Source organism: Triturus cristatus, chromosome 11 (genome assembly GCF_964204655.1).
Source record: "Triturus cristatus chromosome 11, aTriCri1.1, whole genome shotgun sequence".
NCBI lineage: Eukaryota > Metazoa > Chordata > Amphibia > Caudata > Salamandridae > Triturus > Triturus cristatus.
This window is the reverse complement of record NC_140594.1, coordinates 1,063,774,844-1,063,796,145: the sequence shown is the minus strand read 5'-3', so window position 1 is coordinate 1,063,796,145 and position 21,302 is coordinate 1,063,774,844. Positions and strand designations below refer to the sequence as shown.

At 41.8% G+C, this 21,302-nt stretch overlaps 1 protein-coding gene across 2 annotated transcripts in view; it reads right to left on the bottom strand.

The window, feature by feature from the left end:
• The window catches only part of PEX5L (peroxisomal biogenesis factor 5 like), a 690,633-nt gene that overhangs the window by 293,170 nt on the left and 376,161 nt on the right, over positions 1-21,302 (bottom strand). The gene's annotated exons all lie outside the window — the stretch shown is intronic.

The window sequence follows — 21,302 nt, the reverse complement described above, 5'->3', positions numbered from 1 at the left end:
TAGATGGGAATCCTCAAAATGTTACATGGAGAGGAATGTTCACAATGTTACATTCAGGTGAAAATTCAAAATGTTACATGGAGGGAAATGTTCAAAATGTTAAATTCAGGGGACAGTTCAAAATGTTACAAAGAGGGGAATTTTCAAAATTTTACATACAGGGGAAAGTTCAAAATGTTACATGGAGGGGAATGTTGAAAATGTAACATACATGGGAATGTTCGGAATGTAACATGGAAGGGAATGTTCAAAATGTTACATGGAGAGGAATGTTCAAAATGCTACATTCAGGGGAAAGTTCAAAATGTTACTTGGAGGGGAATGTTCAAAATGTTACAGGAAATGCTAAAAATGTTACACACAGGTATATGTTCAAAAGAGTGGAGTACTGCATTCAGAGGAATGTTACACAGTGATAAGTGATCGATGAGTGAATACTGTATTGGGTAATGACCAATGAGTGGAACACTGCATTGAGAGGAATGTTATAGAGAGAGAGAGAAATGATCAATGAGTGATTACTGTATTGAGAGGAATGTTACGCTGAGAGGAATGATCCGTGGAGTGGAATAAAGCCTTGAGAGGAATGTTACACAGAGAGGAATGATCAATGAGTAAATACTGCATTGAAAGGAATGCTACACAGAGAGGAATGATCAATGATTGGGATATTGCATTGAGAGGAATGTTACACAAAGAGGAATGATCAATGAGTGAATACTGCATTGAGAGGAATGTTACACAGAGATGTAATGCTCAAAGAGTGAATACTGCATTGAGGGTAATGTTACACAGAGAGGAATGATCAATGAGTGAATACTGCATTGAGAGGAATGTTACACCAAGAGGAATGCTCAATGAGTGAATACTGCATTGAGAGTAATGGTACACATAGAGGAATGAGCAATGAGTGAATAATGCATTGAAAGGAATGTTACACAGAGAGGAATGATCAGCGGAGTGGAAAACTACATGGAGTTGAATGCTGAAGAGAGTTGAATATTACTGGGTAAAAGCTCTCTGCTGTGGAATAGCAGGAGAGGAAACTTAGAAACTCTGCTAAGTTAGAGAGTGTACTACAGTGCACCTTCTCCTGACAACATATAGAAGCCTGGCACAAGGGAGGGCAAAGGGGAGACAGAGGGCGAGGTGTTGTGGTGAGTCCAGGTTTGGGCACCACTGGGAGGGCCTCAGTTGGGACAAACTCCTTGGGTCAGGCAGACGGCATGGCTTTCATTGCAGCAACAGGAAGTGGCAGGCAGAAAGAAGAAATCAACACTTTGCGGTACTGGTGGAAGCACACCACACATAGCAATAACTTTGATCTACACTGTAGCAGCTCTTTATAATTGACTCTCTAGCTTGATTTCTTGTGAGATGGAGGTGAACATTTTAGTTGAGGTTCCTATCACCAATAATTAGGTATAATTTCATAAAACAATCTTTGAATTCATCATAGACTGCGGCTCTCTTACTTGTGTGATCCGAAGCATAACACTATTCCTCTTTTTTAATTGTGATTAAGTAAAAAAAGGAAAACTGTTAAAAAAATAAATAATGCCTTTATTTAGAGTGCATATACACTCAATGACTTCTAGTATGCAGATAGAATAAAAAAATATTAAATATCATTATTTGCTTAATTCGGTCCCATGCACCTTTACAATTCATTGGAAACCGACTGCTCTACTCCATCAAGGTGCCAGGGGCGTAACCCTCCAGCCCCTGCAATGCAGGAGGCCCTCAACCCTCCATGGCGCCTCATTCAGCCCAGGGGCAATGAATGTCTGTGAGATATGAGTCCCAGGGGCCCCTTACCCCATTCTGCAGGAGGTGAGCGCATCATTTTGAGTTGCACCACTGAAGACACATTGCCCCAATTTATCTGGTTGATCAATACTTTTCTAAAGGCACATGCAATGGTTGCAGTTATTTATCAATATTACGAGTGTAGCTGCTCAGCGTGGGTTTCAACCAGCTATACCTCCAGCAGGAAGGATCCGATGGTAACCTGCAGCCAAGGGAATGACACTATTGTTTTTAATTTCGATGATCCTCTGTGAATGGCATGGGTGCTTAGCAATCATCTAGGGATTTTCTTAGGTCACCCAGGTCACCTTTAATTACACATATAAGGGCCACTAAACTGCAGCAATGTTAGGAGCTTTGAGAGGCAGATGGCAGAGAGATTTAATGTAGCAAGTCACTGGAAGTTATACCCAGTTTATTACTTTGTTCTTCTCTGTGTCTGTGTGTGCCCTACTTAACAGGGTCTGACCTGTTGCAGATCCTTTCTAAATTAAACATCTGGCTCATCACTATGGCTATCACTTTGCGCATCATGTGGTCCCAGTGCTTCAAGTTTCATCATTTCAGTCTAATGTGGAAGGCTGCCACAGGTACAGAGGAATTTGGCCTTGTTCTTGGATACCTGTTTTATTGTATTAAAGTTTTATGTAGCAGGAACGTGGCTCAAGGGCATTAGAGCGCTTTACATGAGCATCAGTTAATATTACAGAATATCAGATTCATTTTTAATCACAGGGAGATTAAGTGATTCACCCAGGATCACAGGATGTCGAGCCGATGCTGGGAGTTGAAATCTGTCTTTTTGTCAATCTTTTTTGCGGAGCAAAACTGTGTAACATACCCAAAAGAATTCCACAGTCACACTTCTTGGCAAAATGTGATGGAGGGAGAAGCACAAGGGCTGCAAAGACCACCAGTGAAATGGGCAGTTTACGATTTGGTGCTGAGATTAGCGCCTGCATTCACATCATTATCATCCCTAGCTGAAGTAAGCAGATCAGTAAATCCATAGCAGAGGCATACTTACTCAAGGAAAACAGCTTTTTGAATAATTCATGAGTAAGCATGTATTACTTCTGGAAATTAATGAGTAACATAAAACTGCCCACAGGATATTCAGGAGTAGTTCACTTCTAAGGCCCGATCCCTGGATAATAAGGCATGTTGGGCATAAAGTTCTATTTGCACCTAACCACTGGTTGAAATATGTGAACATCTGCCATGGCGATTTTCACCTTAGTCAGACCTAGTGCAAATCAGGATGGTAAATAAGACACATGCATGCTGAGCAATGAGGGATAGGTAACATGCAGAAGTCCCATTATTAATCAGGGCCACTGCAATTATGAAGCAGGGTTGGCTAAATTATGCAGATAAAACAGGCAAATTATGCGGCGTAATGCAGCATACTTTGTAATATCGTTACTATTATAAGATTTTGTTGTTTTTGCTCATGCTGTCTGGGCAATGTTTCATCTCATTAGCACTAATTTAAACATCCAAATACTGCACTAAGCAACAGAACGGTGACCAATGACCTTCTGTGAAGGATCCTCCGTTTTGCGGCAACACTGGTACCCACATTATTTGTAACTTTTGATCTGCTTGAACTAGACGCTCATTTATTTTGTTAAAATCTGCTAACTATGCAGCAGATGATGGATTATGTGGCAAATCCTTTATTAGGCAGAAACTTCCGCGGCTGCAAAATCACATAATTCCAATGTCCCTGGTTGTTGGACACAACCCTCTTTCAGGTTCACCCCCAAACCTTTTGCCCTCACCCCTTCTGCTCTGCTGAACTAGTTTGTGCTTGCCTTGGGACTCTGTGCACTCTACCACTGTTAACTAATGCTAAAGTGATTGCACTCTCTCTTTTAAGCATGGTAAAACTGACTTACACTCAATTGGCACATTCAATTTACTTATTAGTCCCTAGTAAGGGGATACTGCATGTACCCAGGTCCTGTAAATGAAATGCTACTAGTGGGCCTGAAGCACATATTGTGTCTTAGGGATTGCAATTTAAAATCCTCTTTAATGGTAAAGTTGGATTTTAAGTCACAATTCTGAAACATACCACTTTAAGAATGTTTGCATTTTACTTGTCATTATCATCTGAAGCCTACGGCCTGTTTCTTGGGTCAAATGACTAGGTGTACTTGGCCTTTGTGAGTTCCTTCCAGACAGTCACACAATAGGTGGACTGGGTGTTGACAGTATGGGTCATCCAAGAAGGATGGGGGGAGCTGTGCACAGCCCTACCTGCACTTCAAAGACCCTGCTTCAGCTCACACACATTGTGCCTGCAGATAGACTAGGAACAGGGAGGGAGGCAGGGAATTCCAGACACTTCTGTGGGGAAAACTCTACACATTTCTTGCACCATTAAGCTGGCATCAGCTATAAAACTAGGACCCTCAGACCCACTCTTGAGTACACTCCTGCACCTGTGGATACTACAGTAGAAGGGCTGCCAAGCTGCACTAGACCTAGCTGGACCAGGTACTGGACCTGCACTGCTGTCTGAGAAGGAAGTCTGGACCTGCTTCCTTCATTCCAGGCCTAAGTGACTACAAAGGTTAGCTGACTGACCTCCTATTCTAAGCTACAGGGACACAACAAGCTCCAGAGGCCTCCCTTCAACTGCCCAGTGCACTTGCTGCACTGGACCTGCAACTGGATCTGCCTGAGCCACTGCTGGCCTATGCTGGGTCGAGTTCCTGATCCTCAAGTGGTGTCTTGCCAGGCCTGGGTTCTTGGCTGGCATCAGAGAGAGCTCCTCCCTGCCTTCTTGGCCTAAGAGAAGGTTCCAGTTAATCCGTTGCGAAGCACCACAAAGCCCAGCAATGCCTCGTTGCACAGCTGCAAACCCAATTGGAACTGATACAGATTGATGCGAAGCCCCAAAAGGCCGCACTGAATAAATGTGTGCCTCTTCGGAATCGATGCCAAGGACAGCCAAATCCGTCTATGCCTCGCTGCAGAGCTGCCAGCTTTATCTGAACCAGCACCGAGCAATGCAAACCACTGCAAAGCCTTGCAGCACAGCTCATCGGAACTGACGCAGAGCGACGCAAAGCCTTGCCGCATAGATTCATCAGAGCTGACGTGGGACGACACAAAGCCTCACAAAGCAACGCCATGCAGACAGCCTGCTTATTTGTCTGTGTATTTGAGAGTACTATCCTAAAAGAAGAGGAAATCTAGTGTCTTGTTTAGGTTGTAAACCTCATTGGAGGAGTACCAGTCAGTTGTTATTGTCAAGATGCGGGTGTAGGTGTGTAGTCACAATCCTCTACACAAAATCTTAGCTACAGTATGCCATTGGCCGGAAGTGGAAGTGGGAGAGTATGACAGAGTAATGGCTGTTCCTTTTTTAAAGAAGGAAATAATGATTCCCTCTTCAGGGAATCTGAGATAAAGGCCTTATTAAAGGAGCTGTATGGTCGAAATATTATCCTTCTATTTTGGCATGTAGAGGAAAGGGTTTCTATAAAGGATAAATAGTTTTCTATGGTGAAAAGAAGAAAAGTAAAGTTTATAGCGCTAATCCATTTTTCACCAAATGCATTCATGCAGGCTCCAAAGGCACCAGTAAAGCAGAGGAGAAGTGCACATGACAATGTGCAATCTACATAGATTTACATATCTGGTCATGGGAATTTTAGGTGGATCACTGTAAAGACAGATATTTTTACAAATCATATGAGAAAGTATTTCAGAAATATACCTCTGTTGTCATTGTAGAAGGCAAACCTTTGCACCTAAAGTCAAGGAGGAAAGGGACCAGGCCAGTCAATTCAGAGTCTAACTCAGTTAGGAACACAAGAAAATGCGATTTAAGGTGAAAAAGTATTTCAAGCTGGCTGGGGAGGTGGGAGTAGAATACAATTATGAAATTGTCATGTCCAAAGGACAGTGGAAGAAAGGGGGATTTGGAATTACTTTTTATTAGCTAAGGGTCTATAGCAGCATGCAGCAATCCATTTGATGTTTGGTGTTCAAACACTTTAAAATTTGTATAAAGAAACAGAATGAATCCTGTCATTCAGATGTAGTGTACACGCAAAATATATCATACTATTAACTTAGTCCAAAAACTTATAAACAGTTTTAATACTCACAAATCTGCAAGGTCTTTTATTGTATAAAATGTATTTTTTCAGCACATCAATAATGTTCAGTAAAACCTATGTAGAGTAGCAACCTTATTCTTACATACCATTTTATACATAGATGCTTCATTTATGTCATTTCAAACTCTGGAATATGAAGGGGTTTTCAATGTTGCCTACCACACAACATCAATGGGTGTAACCTTTACTGATTTCTCTTATTGCTGTTCTCAGAATTGTGTAGTCTTTCCTAAGGGTTTTAGCATTGCAATTCAATAATGAACCTCTATTTGTACCACAGATCAGTGCACAAATGACATAATTAGTGGTCAACTGGCGTACAAATTAGCTTTGGAGGTAACCTGCTGGTGCAAATGTTAATTCTGCATTGGTTACTCAATGCAAAATTGCATTTCACCTATGCATTGGTTCATTTTGAGTCAGTTATGGTCCAGATTTCCTGAAATCAACAAATTGTTTCTTCTTTCCAGGAAAACTCCATGGTATGCCAAAGATAAAAGGCAATAAAACTGCTGAACAGCTTCAATGTCCTACAGGGACCTAACAAATGCAAATATAGTCTGATATTTTAATTGGTTTTATATTGAGCAGCATGCCTTTATCAGCATATCGCGTCAGATTCAGACAATTAGTGGTGATGCACAGTGTGCAATATATAATTCATATTTACTGGGATCAAAGAATGCTGTTTACAGCAGATCAAAAAGAATATCCGATTTTTCTTTTGCCTCTTTCCTGATGTTTTGCAGCTTGTTTGCAGAGAAACTGTAGATTACATGTAAAGACACGACCAATTGGGGCAATTCCTGCTGATCAGTTTGAGATGCTCTGTATCACTCAATTTGAAATGTAGGGCCCAGACACTTAAACAGTTCTACAGGGAGGCAAAATAAATGATTTAGGATCTTAATTGTGGAACACCTATCCCTGGACATAACATCATGAATAGATCACTCTGCCTTTGTGATCATTCTATGTTGTGATAATGTCAATTGCTTTTCTTCTTAAGCAGACAAATTAACACAACAGCAGTGGAACTAGAGGGGGGTCCTCTAAATTAGCACTCTCTTTATCATAGACCAAAGTACAGCAGTAGGTGTTTACCAGAATCTCAATCTCCAATGAGCTTCTCAATGGCATACTATGGGGCTTTTTTACAAACTGCATTTTGTATTAATTGAAATATTACTACAGTAGCTCTACTCACATACAACAAAATGCTATACACTAACCTATGTGCGGAGATCTCTGAATATAAGTGCAGAGGACTATGTACATGTAGGTCTAGGTTTTAGTACTAAAGGTCATGGCGAAAGCCTTACAAATGTGGGCCTATTTACACCTAAATAGGTTTGGTTTAGGGAGGGGTAAGGAAGATGTTTATGGAGGGATATGCAAATATAAACACACACCCACAAATGAGGTAAGGTGTTTGCTATTCATAAAGTAATCTATCTATCTATCTATCTAGAGAAATTCCACCGTTATAGTTAGTTAAGCTAACTATAACTTGCGCCCCCACAATGCACTGCTGATGACGTATGACATCACATATTACACCATTCATGACATGGTCAGTGACATCACTGATGACTTCACTGATGACATCTCAAATGGCATCACTGATAACATCACTGATGACATCATCCAGTGACTGTGTGTTTCTATAAAGTTTAAACATGTTTTATATATATATATATGACAAGGTGTATTGAAGAATGAGTGGGTGTATAAGTGTCTGGATGGAGGATTTAGTAGGTGCGTGACTGACTGTATAAGTGAGTGATTAAATATGTCTTACTGAATGCATGGGTTAGTGACTAAACTGTGTGAATGTCTGTATCAGTCTGTCTGTTGTTGTGTAAGCTGCTGCATTGGTTGGTGAGTAGCTACATAAGTGTCTATATGGGTTATTGATTGGTTGCCTGAGTATTTGTATGGGTCCCTTAGTGTGTGTGTGTGTGTGTGTGTGTGTGGGTGGGAGGTGTGTGACTCTGTGCATAGATGTGTGAGTGGTTGATTTACTGAGTGTATGGGTTCAAGAGTGCATGTGGAAACAGCTGTATGGGTGGGTGAGTGTGTGTTTGGCTGTGTTGGTGGTGAACGGATGTCTTAGTGGTACATGTCCAAGTTACTACATATGTAAAAGGCAGTGTATGTGAGAGTTGGAGTATATAAATGACTATACGTGAGAGTCAGTGATTGTGAGCGTTAGGTTAGGTTAGGTAGTCTTGTAGAGCGCACAGCTGCCCCAGCAAAGGGGCGTCTCAGTGCTAATAGCAACAAAAAGGCAACAGACGGCAGAAGAAAGCCTGTGATCACCAATAGAGGGGAGTCTAGAAACCTATTAAAAAGCAGAGGGGCAGACAAGAAGGAAAAAAACTGCAAAAGGGGCCTATAATGAAGGGAAGAGGTGAATCTTGATAGACTTACGGAAAGCCAGATAATTATCTATGCTCCGAATGTGTACAGGGAGTGAGTTCGAGAGTTTAGCTGCCAGTAAGCGGAAGGAACGCCCACCGGAGCGTACCCTCCTTACCCGGGGGACGACTGCCAGGTGATGGCCCATTGAGCGGAGATGGCGGGGGAGTGTAAAGGGAGAGCAGGCTGGCAAGGATGCCAGGGGAGGAAGAATTCAAGATCCTGAAGGCAATACAGAGGGACTTAAACTCTACTCATCTAGCCACCGGCAGCCAATGTAGCCGGCTAATAGCACTGGAGGTGGAGCAGAATCTAGGCAAGCCAAGAAGAGTTCTGGTGGCTGCATTTTGAACTCTCTGCAGTCTCATAACCTCCGTCTTGTTCACCCCCAAGTAGAGTGAGCTGGCGTAGTCCAGTCTCGACAGAACGGACGCCTGGACAATCACCTGCCTAATGAATGGGTAAAAAAAAAAACAACAGCCGTTTGAACCCGCGTAGAATACCAAAACATGTCACCACCACCTTCTTGGTTTTTGTCTGAGAATTAAGAGCCGAGTCGACACAAACACCTAGGTTTTTCACCACCTGTTTGGGGGCGGGTGCAGGACCCAAGGTAGCAGGCAGCCAACGTTCACTCCACAGCTCAAGATCTTTCCCTACCAGCAGGACCTCAGACTTGCTGGCATTGAGCTGGAGGCAGTTGGCAGTCATCCATCCGCGACCTCAGCAAGACCGCTCCGAAACTTCACAGCGTCATGCAGACAGTCATCAGAGAGAGCAACTACCAACTGCGTATCATCTGCATATGATACTATTGTCAGCCCTCTGCTCTTGGCCACTGCAGCTAACGGCTGAACATACAGATTGAAATCCGTTGGACTCAGAGTTGAGCCTTGTAGCACTCCCTGCTTGATAGTATGGACCTTGGAGGTGAAAGGGGGGCCGACACCTGGAAGGTCCTTTCTGAAAGAAAGGAAGCAAACCAATCCAGTGCAGGGCCCACAATACCACCCTCCGCCAACCTCAGCAGCAGAATCTGGTGAGAGACCGTATCAAACGCGGCACTAAGATCCCATAAGATCAGTGCCGAAGTACGTCCCTCATCCATTTCTCTGGTTTTGTATGAGTGAAATGTCCAACTAACTATAACGTCCCTGAAACCTATGTTTTTTTCAGTGAATTTCTAAGTTTTTTTAGATGCTAATTTCTAACTATAACATGCCTGAAACCTATGGTTTTTTCAGTGAATTTCAAAGGTTTTTTAAATGCCAATTTCGAACTATAACGTCTCTAAAACCTATGTTTTTTTCAGTGAATTTCAAAGGTTTTTTAAATGCTAATTTCTAACTATAACATAGCAGTTGCATTTTCAGAGTGGTGGAGAAAGGTGAGTGTGGCCTTCAAACAACTTTTAGCAATCCCACTGTGTGGGATTTACTGGAGGTAACAGGAGGGGTAGTTAGCCCCCAACGTCAACCTTTGGGGCCAACTACCCCTTTTATTACCTCCAATAAGTCCAACACAGCAGGATTGCTAACGGTATATCAGGCCCCACCCCCTCCCTGCAACACTGTGCAAACGCGCCCCGTGGCACGTTGTAAGCTGGAGGCTTAAGTCCCCTTGAATCCTTTGGGTCCCTGGGGGCCAACTAGCCCACCAGTTACCTCCAGTAAGCTCCACAGAGTTGCGTTGCAGACAGGTGCTCCAAAGACCACGCCTCTTTTTAAACAACGCTGCAAACACTACTTCTGGCGCACTGCTGCTCGGAGGATGAAGTCCACTTGTGTCCTGAGGTCCTCAGGACACAAGAGGACCTCATCGCCCCACCAGCAGTCCACCAGAAGCCGCATTTGCAGAGTGGTGTAAAAAGGGGCATGGCCTTGGACCACCTCTCCTAATTGGTGAGTGTCCTGGCTCACCCGGGGGCTTTCAAAAACGAAGCGCGGGAGTCCGCGCTTGTTTTTTTTTTTTTCTGGGCCGGATTCACGACCCCAGCGCGGATTCGGCTGTTTTTGGGACCCCCTGAGCAGGCCTAGGGGGTCAAAGTGTTTGTACCCTGCCTCCTGTTTCTTGTTTTTTAACCTGTATTTCACTGTTTTCTTGTGACTCGGTTCTACCGAGTCACAAGATGGCTGCCAACACTTCCTGGTTTGGAGTGTTGGCAGCCAGTCAGAGTGAAGCTTGTGCCAGGGAGGGTTTGCGAACCCTCCTCGGTGCTCCGATATCGAAACTTTTCTTTTTCTAATTTCTCCGAAACTACTGAACGGATTTACACCATTTTAAAAAAAAGGCTCTTTCTGAACCAAGGGCTACCTTTTTGCTAAATTTGGTGTAATTCCGTTCAGCAGTTTGGGCTGTAGCTTTGTCTAAAGTTTCCTATGGAAATTAACATGGGGAAAATGCGTTTTGGGCCCCCCCCTATTTTCTCGGCCCTCGCTTGACGAATCTCCCCAAAACTTTCAAGACCGGAGCTGACTGGAGCGCGCCACTAGTTTTGAAACTTTCACGAAGATTCGTCAAACGGCACCAAAGATATTGGCAAAAGAAAAAACGCTATTTGAATAGAAACAAGGTCAGTCCACCCTCAACACTGGCACCCACTGCGAAAAGTGCGCACTACTACGGACCTTCTTGGTGATAAAAAATATATGTATATGTAACAGACAGCACCATTTGCATCAATACATTTGAAATTTTGGCACCAGCTAAACGAAGAGTCCGTGTCTACGTCTGTGCGTGCATGCACTTAGATTGTTTTTACGATATATATATATATATATATGAATCAAAAACACGCTGCACTCCACGACCGTGACAAAGACCAGTTGGGTCGAAACGTGTTCGTGCAATTGTCTTGGGCAAGAAAGACTTTGATAACTGAAGTTCCCGCAATGCAGCATACTTTTGTATCATATTGAGATTGCGGCCTCGCTCGGATCCACACGCTGGCACCAGCTGCTGAGTGTGCTGCTTCTTTTGACCCCATTGCAGCAATATATTTATATATAGTATCATGTTCAATAAACACAGGCAGAGCCAATAGGTCATACCTATAAGACCTATTGCCTGTGCCAATATTTTTTTAGCAATGCTGTACAGCATCGCAACTGTTCCTTAGCATGGTTATAAATAAGCTGCAATGATGCACAAACTTACAAAATAACACACGCATTTTTTTATTTACTGGTCCGAGATGGACTGGTAAATGTAAAGAATACAAATACTGAAATAGCGCTCTTTTAAAATGTAGCACAAAAGCAAAAAAAATTAAATTGAATAGTGGGGAGTGGTTGGGGAAGGGTGGGTCCTAAGCAACATGGTGGTCAGGCTGTTAATTAGCACGGTGGGTGGGTGCCAAAGTGGGGAAGGAATAACATGAACATGGGCCAAAAAGAGCAACGTGGAGTGTGCAAAGAGAAGCAAGTGGGTGATAGAAAGCAATATGAACGAGGGAGAAAAGCACAGCATGGTGACATCTAGAAAACACATACACTCTCATGGAGTGCTTAAACAAAACAGAAAAAAGTAGTTCCCTAAAGCAAGCAGAGGAAGCATAGAAGCCAGCCAATTGCAGAGATGGCAAAAAGGCTATGCTCCATGGGAGGGACAAATAGAAGATGGACAGGCTGAAAAAAGAAAAGCCATCCAGTAGAAGGCAAGCAAATAAGACTGATGGAATGGGTGATCTGCAAGCCCCTGTATGTTCTTGGAAATACCACAATATGTGTTTTGCCTTAGGTAAGTTCAGCCCAAACATTATGTTAACTATAAATCATTTTTATATTTGTATAACATTTAATAATAATCGTATTTAACATTTCTTATTTAATTAAACTTTCAAACTTATAATTAAAATATTTTAAATTGATTCTATTCATAATTTGTAGAACATTTTATTCAATAAAAACAAATTGTAGTGTTGGTAGGATTTATTAAAAAGTATTTTTTTTTAAATACGATTTGGGACTAAATTAAATATTAAAATAATTAGATATTTAATATGAATTTAAGTTAATGTGCTGTAACATTGTATTTTATTAGTTGTAGGTTTAAAATAAATATTTGAAAATATTGTACATGAATATTTCTCATTCAAATATTTATAGGCATTTATTACAAGTTGAATACACTTTTGTAATTTCACCTATACTTTCCTGTAGGGAGACCTCTGCCCCCATGGTGGTGGTCTCTCCTATGTGTTAAAAGTGACAAGTAGTTACTGTACACTTAGAATGTTAGTGTGGAAGGCTCCACAGAGGGTGGGGGCTGAAGACATGTAAGTTCACAAGTAAGCGTACCTTACTTTCCAATATGGTGTGAAAAGCAAAAAAGTTGAAAGTTACAACTCGGTGTAGTAGTAAATATACACATGAGCAATTCTTTATATTTACTTTTGTTAATAGGGCCCTACAAGTTTGGGTGAAAGGAAAGTTCAGTAACAATTTAGAAGTTGTTTTATTAAAACCTCTTTTCTGTTTTGTATACCATCTTTTAGAAAACCAAGATGGTGGTATCATTTTGCATGTAGCTACCTTTGAGATTCTCATATTCAAATACAATAGATTTGAACTCCGAATATCTCTTCTTTTTGGCATTCTGAAACAACTGCACTACGACCTCTAACGCACCAGTGCACTTCCTGGCATCCCTGAGTTGCCCAGGCCACCCCCTCAGGCCTGGATCACATCCAATATCAGCAGATTCAATATGTAATACTTATGTATACATTTTAATCCCAGTTTGTATGTTTCAGATTCTGTGATTCTCAATCAATTTTCTTAATCCGCCCTCATATTGGTTAGAGAAACAAGATAAAGGCAATGCCTGTCGCTAATTCAACCTGGAAAACTGTTGCGGTAATTTATTTCTTATTGCGGTAGGAAATACAATATATCAGAACCCATGTGTTTTGGTAGAGTGAAAAAAAACGCAGCAAAAACAAAAAAATGTTTCTAGAGGCAGAATATCTGTTGGATGTTTTACTGCAACAGTAAACCATTTGGGGGCAGTAAAGAGCAGCACAGTAAAGAGCAGTGATAGAAATTAGCAAGAGATAAAGTACATTTATTTAAGCAGGGGACTGGGGAAGAGTGATGAGAAGACTTGAGGGATGGGAAGAGGGGTATTAGTAAGAGTAGCAAAGGCATGATCACTTGGTCTAATGATATAAGTGGGTAGATAATGAAGCGAAGATGGGCAAAGAAGTAATATAGGAGATAAATGGATAAATACTAAATATGTATGGAGTATGTAAAAATGTGTTTTATGTATGTGATATTAGATACAATACGTGGGCTAAATCAAGGAGACCGTTTACAGTCAATTTATTAAAGAGGGTAATTTATTGATGGTTTCTGCAATCCAATATCTCCATGTATTGATGTGTACAATGATTTGTATGTGACTTTTAAATGGCTCAATATAGTACATTCTACCTATCTAATATCCAGCCATGGTTGCTTCATGTCCCGTAAACTTGGCAAAGATCCGATTAAAAAGCAAGAACATTAAAGAAATAGAAAGGTCCACAATAGAGTGTTTATTAGCAATCAGAACATATGATAACACACCTCTTGGGGGACTCCAGGACTACAGGTCCCAGAAGCACTACACGTAGGGAAGGAGGGCTTGTCACTGGCGGGCACTACACAGTTTGGGATATGCGAGGTATGCGCAAAACTGGGGACATGCCCGTCCAAGCCCTAAGGAGGCCGGGCTGGGCCCACGCTTTCAACTCTCCAGTCTGGGATATTTCAACATTTGCGATTTATTATGGGGAAGAGGAAGCATTCGGCAGCTTTGCCAAAATGGAAGTCACCCCTAAAGACTCATTCCTCTATTTTGAACTAAATAACCAGTGCTATGAGAGCATTAAACCCAGAGATCTCCATAGCAGAAGAGAACATTAGTTCTTGTCAGCAGGATTTGACCGCTGTTCACAGTGGTCTCCTGCAGGAATCCCAGGAACTTTCCTCTAATCATGCCCCTGCTTCCCTTGTGTGCACCTCTTGCCATGTTGTGAACTGCCAGGTTTCCTCTGTCTGCGTTTCAAGCAGCCCAGTCATTACATGCACGACTCCTCCTTCTGACTTGGCACCATAAACCCTTCTCTGAAGCACATAAAGGCTCCAGGACCACGTTTGAAATCAACTGGTATTGAATTGGGGGTCTTCAAAACTGCAGCAGTATCATCTGCTAAATTGAAACCCAGTTCTATAGGCAGTAAGATGAGACAATAGACTGCTGGGGTGACACAGGATGACTTCAAGTCGCTACTTGCAGCGGTGCAGAGTTTAGAGGTCTCTGTTAAGACCATTCTTGACTCATAAGTGGAAAGGTTGACGCATGTGGAGAATGTATCTAGTAAATGTTTAGATTTGCTGAAATACATTGTTAACTTAAATACTAATTACCACCAGCAATTGGGAAGTGCCACGTCTTCTCAGCCTCCTATGTCTACTCAGTGTAGTCTTGAGCAAAATGTCTGCCAACGGGCCTGGGAATTTGTCATCCCCTAACATCCTGTCTCTACCTTCATTATCTATGTTATGCAATGACAAGAAGGTGCCAACCCCAGACCCTATGGTACCTTGGTTTTCTTGAGCTATCCCCCAAAACTACACTTTGTGTAGTGATATTAGCTAATGTACCTCCCTTAACTGCCTCAACCACAGAGTTTTGGGAGTCCCTAAGAAATAAGCTTTGAACTCGGTGGGTAAAAAAACAGGGCTGCAATGGGCTGCTTTTTGATGATATAAAGATGATGGAAAGAGTGACCTGGGTTGGCAGGAGCCTAAGAAAGTTTCCAGGAGATCGTGTGGTCTTGAGTTTTAGATCACCTAGCCTAGTGGATACAATTCTACAATGACTATGGGGCTCTACTGGTCTCACTTCTCCTCACCTCATCTCTATTAAAGCTTGGGTACTTTTATTGTCCCCCACCCTTTATCTCCTGCCCTAGTGGCCCAATTGTCCCACCAAGACCCATCCCTACACTTCTTCAGGACACATTATATCATGTAGCTGTTTGTAACAGTATTTCCCCTCTAGAGAACTTTGAGGGGGTAGACTGACTCACTTTAAACCCAGCACATGTATCCGTGGCAGAAGGTTCTATTCACGGTCCACATGCCCGGTCTATCTGTATCTACCCTCCTAGTAACATACTAAATTGCTCCTCTAACACCAAAGAAGGTGTGGTCTATTCAGGTCATGCAAATTATAGTGTACTCTTCTGGAATCTGGCAGGCCTACGTGGTAGAATTGCTAACCCAGAATGGCTCGCTTTTATAAACAACTTTCATATTTTGTGTGTACAGGATACCTGTTGACCCCTTTCATGTTAACAGCAACAGAACTTTGCATCAACCTGCGGTGGCATCTAGTGCTGGTTGAGCAAAAGGTGGCTTGTGTATTTACATATCTAATTATTTGCCACTCTCCAATATTACCATTTGGTCTACTTCTAGCTTCTATCATAATTGTGATGGATTTATCTCATAAGATTCATTAGGTCATAGTTAATTTTTATAACAAAGCATCTACCAGGGAAATCGGATAGTACTAGGACAGCTGCATAATGATCTTATTTCTCTGTGCCGCAATGGGGAGCTGGAGCATATAGTGGTTTGGGGTGGTGACTGCAACATTCATCTGTGTCCCCTGCCATCTAAAAAGGCATGTGGTATGATGGATACATGAGGCCGTGATCAAACTCACGTCACTCATACAGAATATGGCGATAAAGTTAACAAAATGGTATATAAGCATGACCTCGCCTTTTCCAATGAATCATGTACCCCGAGGTTCCTCTTAATTGCACGTTGAACGGTAAGGGTACCAATGTAGTAATTGATTATATTTTATCATCTTTTAGATCCCAGGGTCTTCTTTCCAAATTTATGACACACTAGATGGCTCTCAGTGATCCATTTGCACAGAGTGTTAGCCTAAACATCAGCCCATGGTTAAACCACGCGGACAACATATGTGTAGAGAATATTGAAGTAGCCTTAAGTAACGGTCTCTCTATAGGCTGGCTGAAGATCAGTCCGACTGACCTTTGGAGTAAGCTGTTCACAATACACAGGGTGGACTCTGAGAATTGCCTGGATGAGGAAACTAACCATAAGGCAATTTTTAGAGCCTTTGCCAATATCTCTAGGGGGATCAAAGAACTTTTGTTGGGGACCTCCAGGTAAATCACCATAAGCAAAGATGGTTTAACTCTCATTGTTCCAAGGCGCATACGGATCTTGAAGCTGCTCTTTATAAAATTCCCAGGTGGACCAGAGAGGTGCAGATGTTCATTAAAGGCAAGCATACAGATTGGCATTAAAGGAAAGGAAAAACATGTTAAAGGCTGAAGCTTGGGAGGCCCTAATTGAAGCCAGGTCAGCTAGAGACAGCACAGCCTTCTGGTGCGTTATAAATTCCACCTTCCTGATAGATGATGGTGCACCATGTTTGGAGATTACTATCGCTGAAACAGACTAGGTGGGATACTTTGCAAAAGTGTATTCCAACCCCAGTGAGCAATTGACTAGGCAGGGGCCCACCCCACCAATTCCTCAGGTGGACCCTGCAATTAACCTTAGGATCACCCATGATGAAGTAAGTAGGGCCCTTACGCTCAGTAAGTGCAGCAAGGCTCCTGGCCCGGATGCAATTCCGGTTGATCTTTGTAAAGACAATATTTTATTATGGGGTCCCATTTTAACCGTGGTGCTCGGAGCATGTGGCAGCGTAGGCCCTCTGAGTACCTGGTTGGATTTCTCAATTGTCCCGATTTATTAAAAAGAAGATTGCTCAAACCCATCTTGCTACTGCCCGATCTCCTTACTTGATTCCCTGGTTGTAGGCAGGAATATATTGGAAAGATTGGAGGACTGGGCAGAAAGTGAAGATATATTATTGGATATTTATTATGGTTTTCACAAAGGCCTAGGGACAATAGGGCAGTGCAAATATACACTGGGTAGGAAAGGACACTTGTTCTTGGTCTTTGAGGACCTATCACATGCTTTTGACTGCGTTGTTCATGCTAAACTGTGGTCTATTTTAAAAGATTTATGAGTAGATCTTCATATAATTATGTTTCTATGGGAACTGTGCTTGGGAAGCAGAGTCAGAGTACGGTAAGGCCTGAGGGGCGAATGCACTTCAACTTTTGCCTTAGAGAGGGGGTTAGGCAAGGGTGCGTTCTTGCCCCCTTTTGTTTACCCTATATATTGAGAAACGTGTTGGACCTCCCCCAGATTGGACAGTTTCCAGTTCCAACCGTCCTCTATGCAGAAATAGCTGTGCTTATGGCTCACACCCATCTGAGTCTACAACTTGTATTGATCTCTTTTATAAATGTATACAGGATTTGGGCTAAACTAGTAATCTGGGGGAAGACCTTTGTACTTGAGGGTTATGTTTTCACAGAGTGGGTCATGGAAGGTCACTGTCAATGCAAGGAAACTACATTTAGTAAAATCACCTGTTGCCCTGTCTAATTTTGCACACAAACTCAGTAATAACCGGTTAACGAAATGCTGACTATATTAAAGACCAAGGGGCATATTTACAATGCCCTTGCACCACCAGAACGTCACTTTTTCCCATATTAAAAGTGGTGCACCGACGGCGCAAGGGGCTTGTAAATAAGCCCCCAAGTGTGTATTAGCAGCCTTGTATGGGACGGAGCTATGAGGACTTTGTAATACTAACCCCCTTCAAACTGTGGAGAATTCTTTTTATAGATCTTATTGTCAGTGCACCAGAGTTGTTCGTCCCAAGTTTGTCACTCAGAATTGGGGATGTAATTCTTAGCTGACATAGCACAAACACGTCCGATCCTGTTGTGGCACAAAGTGTGGACCAACGCTGACACTCTCTTAAATCATACGGTAATCAAGGACTGTCTAAATTTGACAGCATTCCTACATACACGTTGGTTGAAAAACGCCAAACAGATCTGCTCGGAATTGGGACACCCCAAAAAATTTGAATCCCCAGAAGTATGTGTCAAGGGAAGAATTAAATAAGATGTGCCTTATGTTGTTCGAGGAAGCTAGGTTGACTGTCGAACTAATCAAACCTAGTGTACTCATGAACCAAATGACTCTGGTTACTTTTCCCTGCAACCTTATTTAAAGTTTGTCCACAATACCCAGCACAAGTTTGTTCTGACCTGTTTTAGACTGGACATTTTTTATCGTCCAGGGACATTTCCGCTGTTGAATAATTGGTCTAAATTCTACCCACCCACATTCCTTTGTGACCAAATATCTACTCAAAGCACTTTACATACATTGTTTTTCTGTATCTTTATTGATGGATCTGAGGAATCGCTATATCGCACCGATTTTACGTAAATTGAATTTAAAACAATACCGCCCTGCTTTTTTATATTTACAAACGCTACCATCCCAGCCAATTTGTTTCACTGTGGCATGTTATTTGTGCAAAGTTTTACTGTGCTGGAAAGAATTGATTTTATAGATTGATTATATGATGGTGAGAACTGTTTTATGTTGTTTTGATCTTATGATGGCGAGATACGGCATATGTTATTTTTTTAATGAAATGTATGCTTTTATGATTTCCTAAGAAATCGAATAAAGTTGATTTGATTTGATATTAAGGCCCTCATTACAAATGGAGGAATACTGGGATTGGGGTGCCATAATCTCCTGTTCCGGACAGTATCCCCACACCAAATTCTGGTGATTATGACTTTACTGCACTGATTGGGGAAAAATCACATGAGCCTGGAGATACCAGGTCCTTTACCATGTGTTTTTGCCAATTCATGGAATGAAACTGCTGCCATATTCCCTCTGCCCTGAGCAGATGGACGATATCAATGAGAGGCCATGAGCCGAATGGGAGGCTGCATTAGGGTGGCAGGTATGTGTGGCCTGCGGGTGTACTGTTTGCTCCCCTGACTGCTGCAAGGTTCGGGTGTTGGTGGCTAAGCAGTGTTGCTATCCACAGCTGTTGCCCCTGTGGCATTGTAAAGCCTCTGGTGTCTTTCTGATTTTATCTTAATCTCTTAAACCCCAAATCCTGATAATGGCTTTTAAGAAATGTCACCTGTAGCCAATAAAACTGAAAGGATTGGTCTGCAATGAATGAAACTTAAAATACAGATGTGTAGCACAGGAATACAGCACCCATCAAGCAGGAGGTCAATTAGTTATCTTGCAGTCCCTCTATTTTAGGCACTGTAAACATCTTGCTTCTTCAGTTTTATTAGAAAAGAGTTTGGCTGGACTTAACCACTACTTAGCTAATGGTATAGTGGTCACCCGTTACGTATTAAAGCAGCTCTTGAGTATTCTGGAAGCAGAGGAGTCTTTGTCTCTGAACTTAGAATATGTATTAGAATGTGCACTGATGAAGTGTGATATCAGCTTGGAGCTTGTTGTTGACTGTCCTATAGTGTGCTCCAATTGAGCCATCACTGGAGTTCTTCTTATGAAATATGACATTGAAGAAACTTCTTTCTACTGCTTATCATCTCCTCAAACATTTTAGGAAACTGGGATCTCTGGTCACTTACTAACAATGCCTCTATGGTACACAAGGGGCAGGAATTGTACTTCTGGCTTTTTTTCTGGCATTGTGCCATCATCAGCAGCAACTCTTCATTCTTGAATGTGCGTATGGCAGAATATGTTTACCTGGAAAAGACCCGATCTTACATGACACCAACGTATTATCTTCCTACTGTTAGGCAGCCTTAAGAAATTCAAGTCTCAAGCGGTCCAAGTAAATGGTGGGATCATGGGTTAGGTTGATGGTGACTTTGAATTATGGGCTGTAAACAAACAAAGAACTTCCAGGTGACATTCAGTATCCGCCTGGACCAGTGTTTCCTAAACTGTGTTTCACGATGTACTGGTAAGTCGCGAGCTAATATGTGGTGGGCCACGAAAGACAGAACAATAAATAAATATGCCCTTAAATTCAACGTCTAACTTGTCAAATTTGTTGTGATTCAAAGAGCGAGGTTCATTGTCAGGCTGCTTTATTTTTTTAACATGGGTATTGGTGTTTACTTTTCGTTCTCTGACTCAAAAGTGAGATAAGTTTTTTTTGTGAATTATGTGACAATATAAGATGTGTTTTTTTCAATATACAGCAAAATATAAATACTTGTAAATGTACTGTATGCATTGAGCAGTTAGGAAAGCAAACATGAAGTTATTTTTTTGTAATTCTGAAGTTTGCTGGAAAGAGAAATTTTAATAGGATCAAAACAAATGAAGACACTTACTTGGTGATGCACAAATGATAACTATTCAGAGACCAATTTCCACACATTTTCATTTGTGTATCAGTAAAGCTGTATGTCCAAATTTAGTGGCCATTTCAATGGAAATGTGCTGGCTGTAAATGACAATGGGCTACCACACAATGCTTTATTTACATTTAAAAAGTTTGTTCTAAGGAATGGGTCATGTTTCTAAAAAGTTTGGGAACCACTCTCCTAGACTATGGTTTGTGCTTGAAGCTCAAAACCCTCACTTTGCCAATATCTGGGGGGTTTCAATGTGGTCCCTGCTTCTGCTTTAATTTCCTTGTATAGACTGAGGTTGGGGATTTGAGGGAGGTAGAATTTGGGCAAATAAGTTCTGCTTCCATTCCTTAGGTGTGAAAGTCTGGCTGGCTTTAAAACTCACCAGTGCGTTGCTTTACAGAAGTGAGATGTGACCTTTGTGTGTAAGGTGAACTCTGTAACTTGTTGCTTGAGTGCACTTTGTGAGTTTGTAAACACTAGGAAAAGAGCAAGTTGAAGAGGTAATGAGTCCTTTATTCTGATCCTCTTTTCCCCATGCCTTTACCTCCTGGTAATCCAATTACTATGATTCGCCTTTCGTTTACTTGACTTAAAACCTCTACAAAAAACATTCCTCCCCCTGGGGAGCTCAGCAGCTCCAT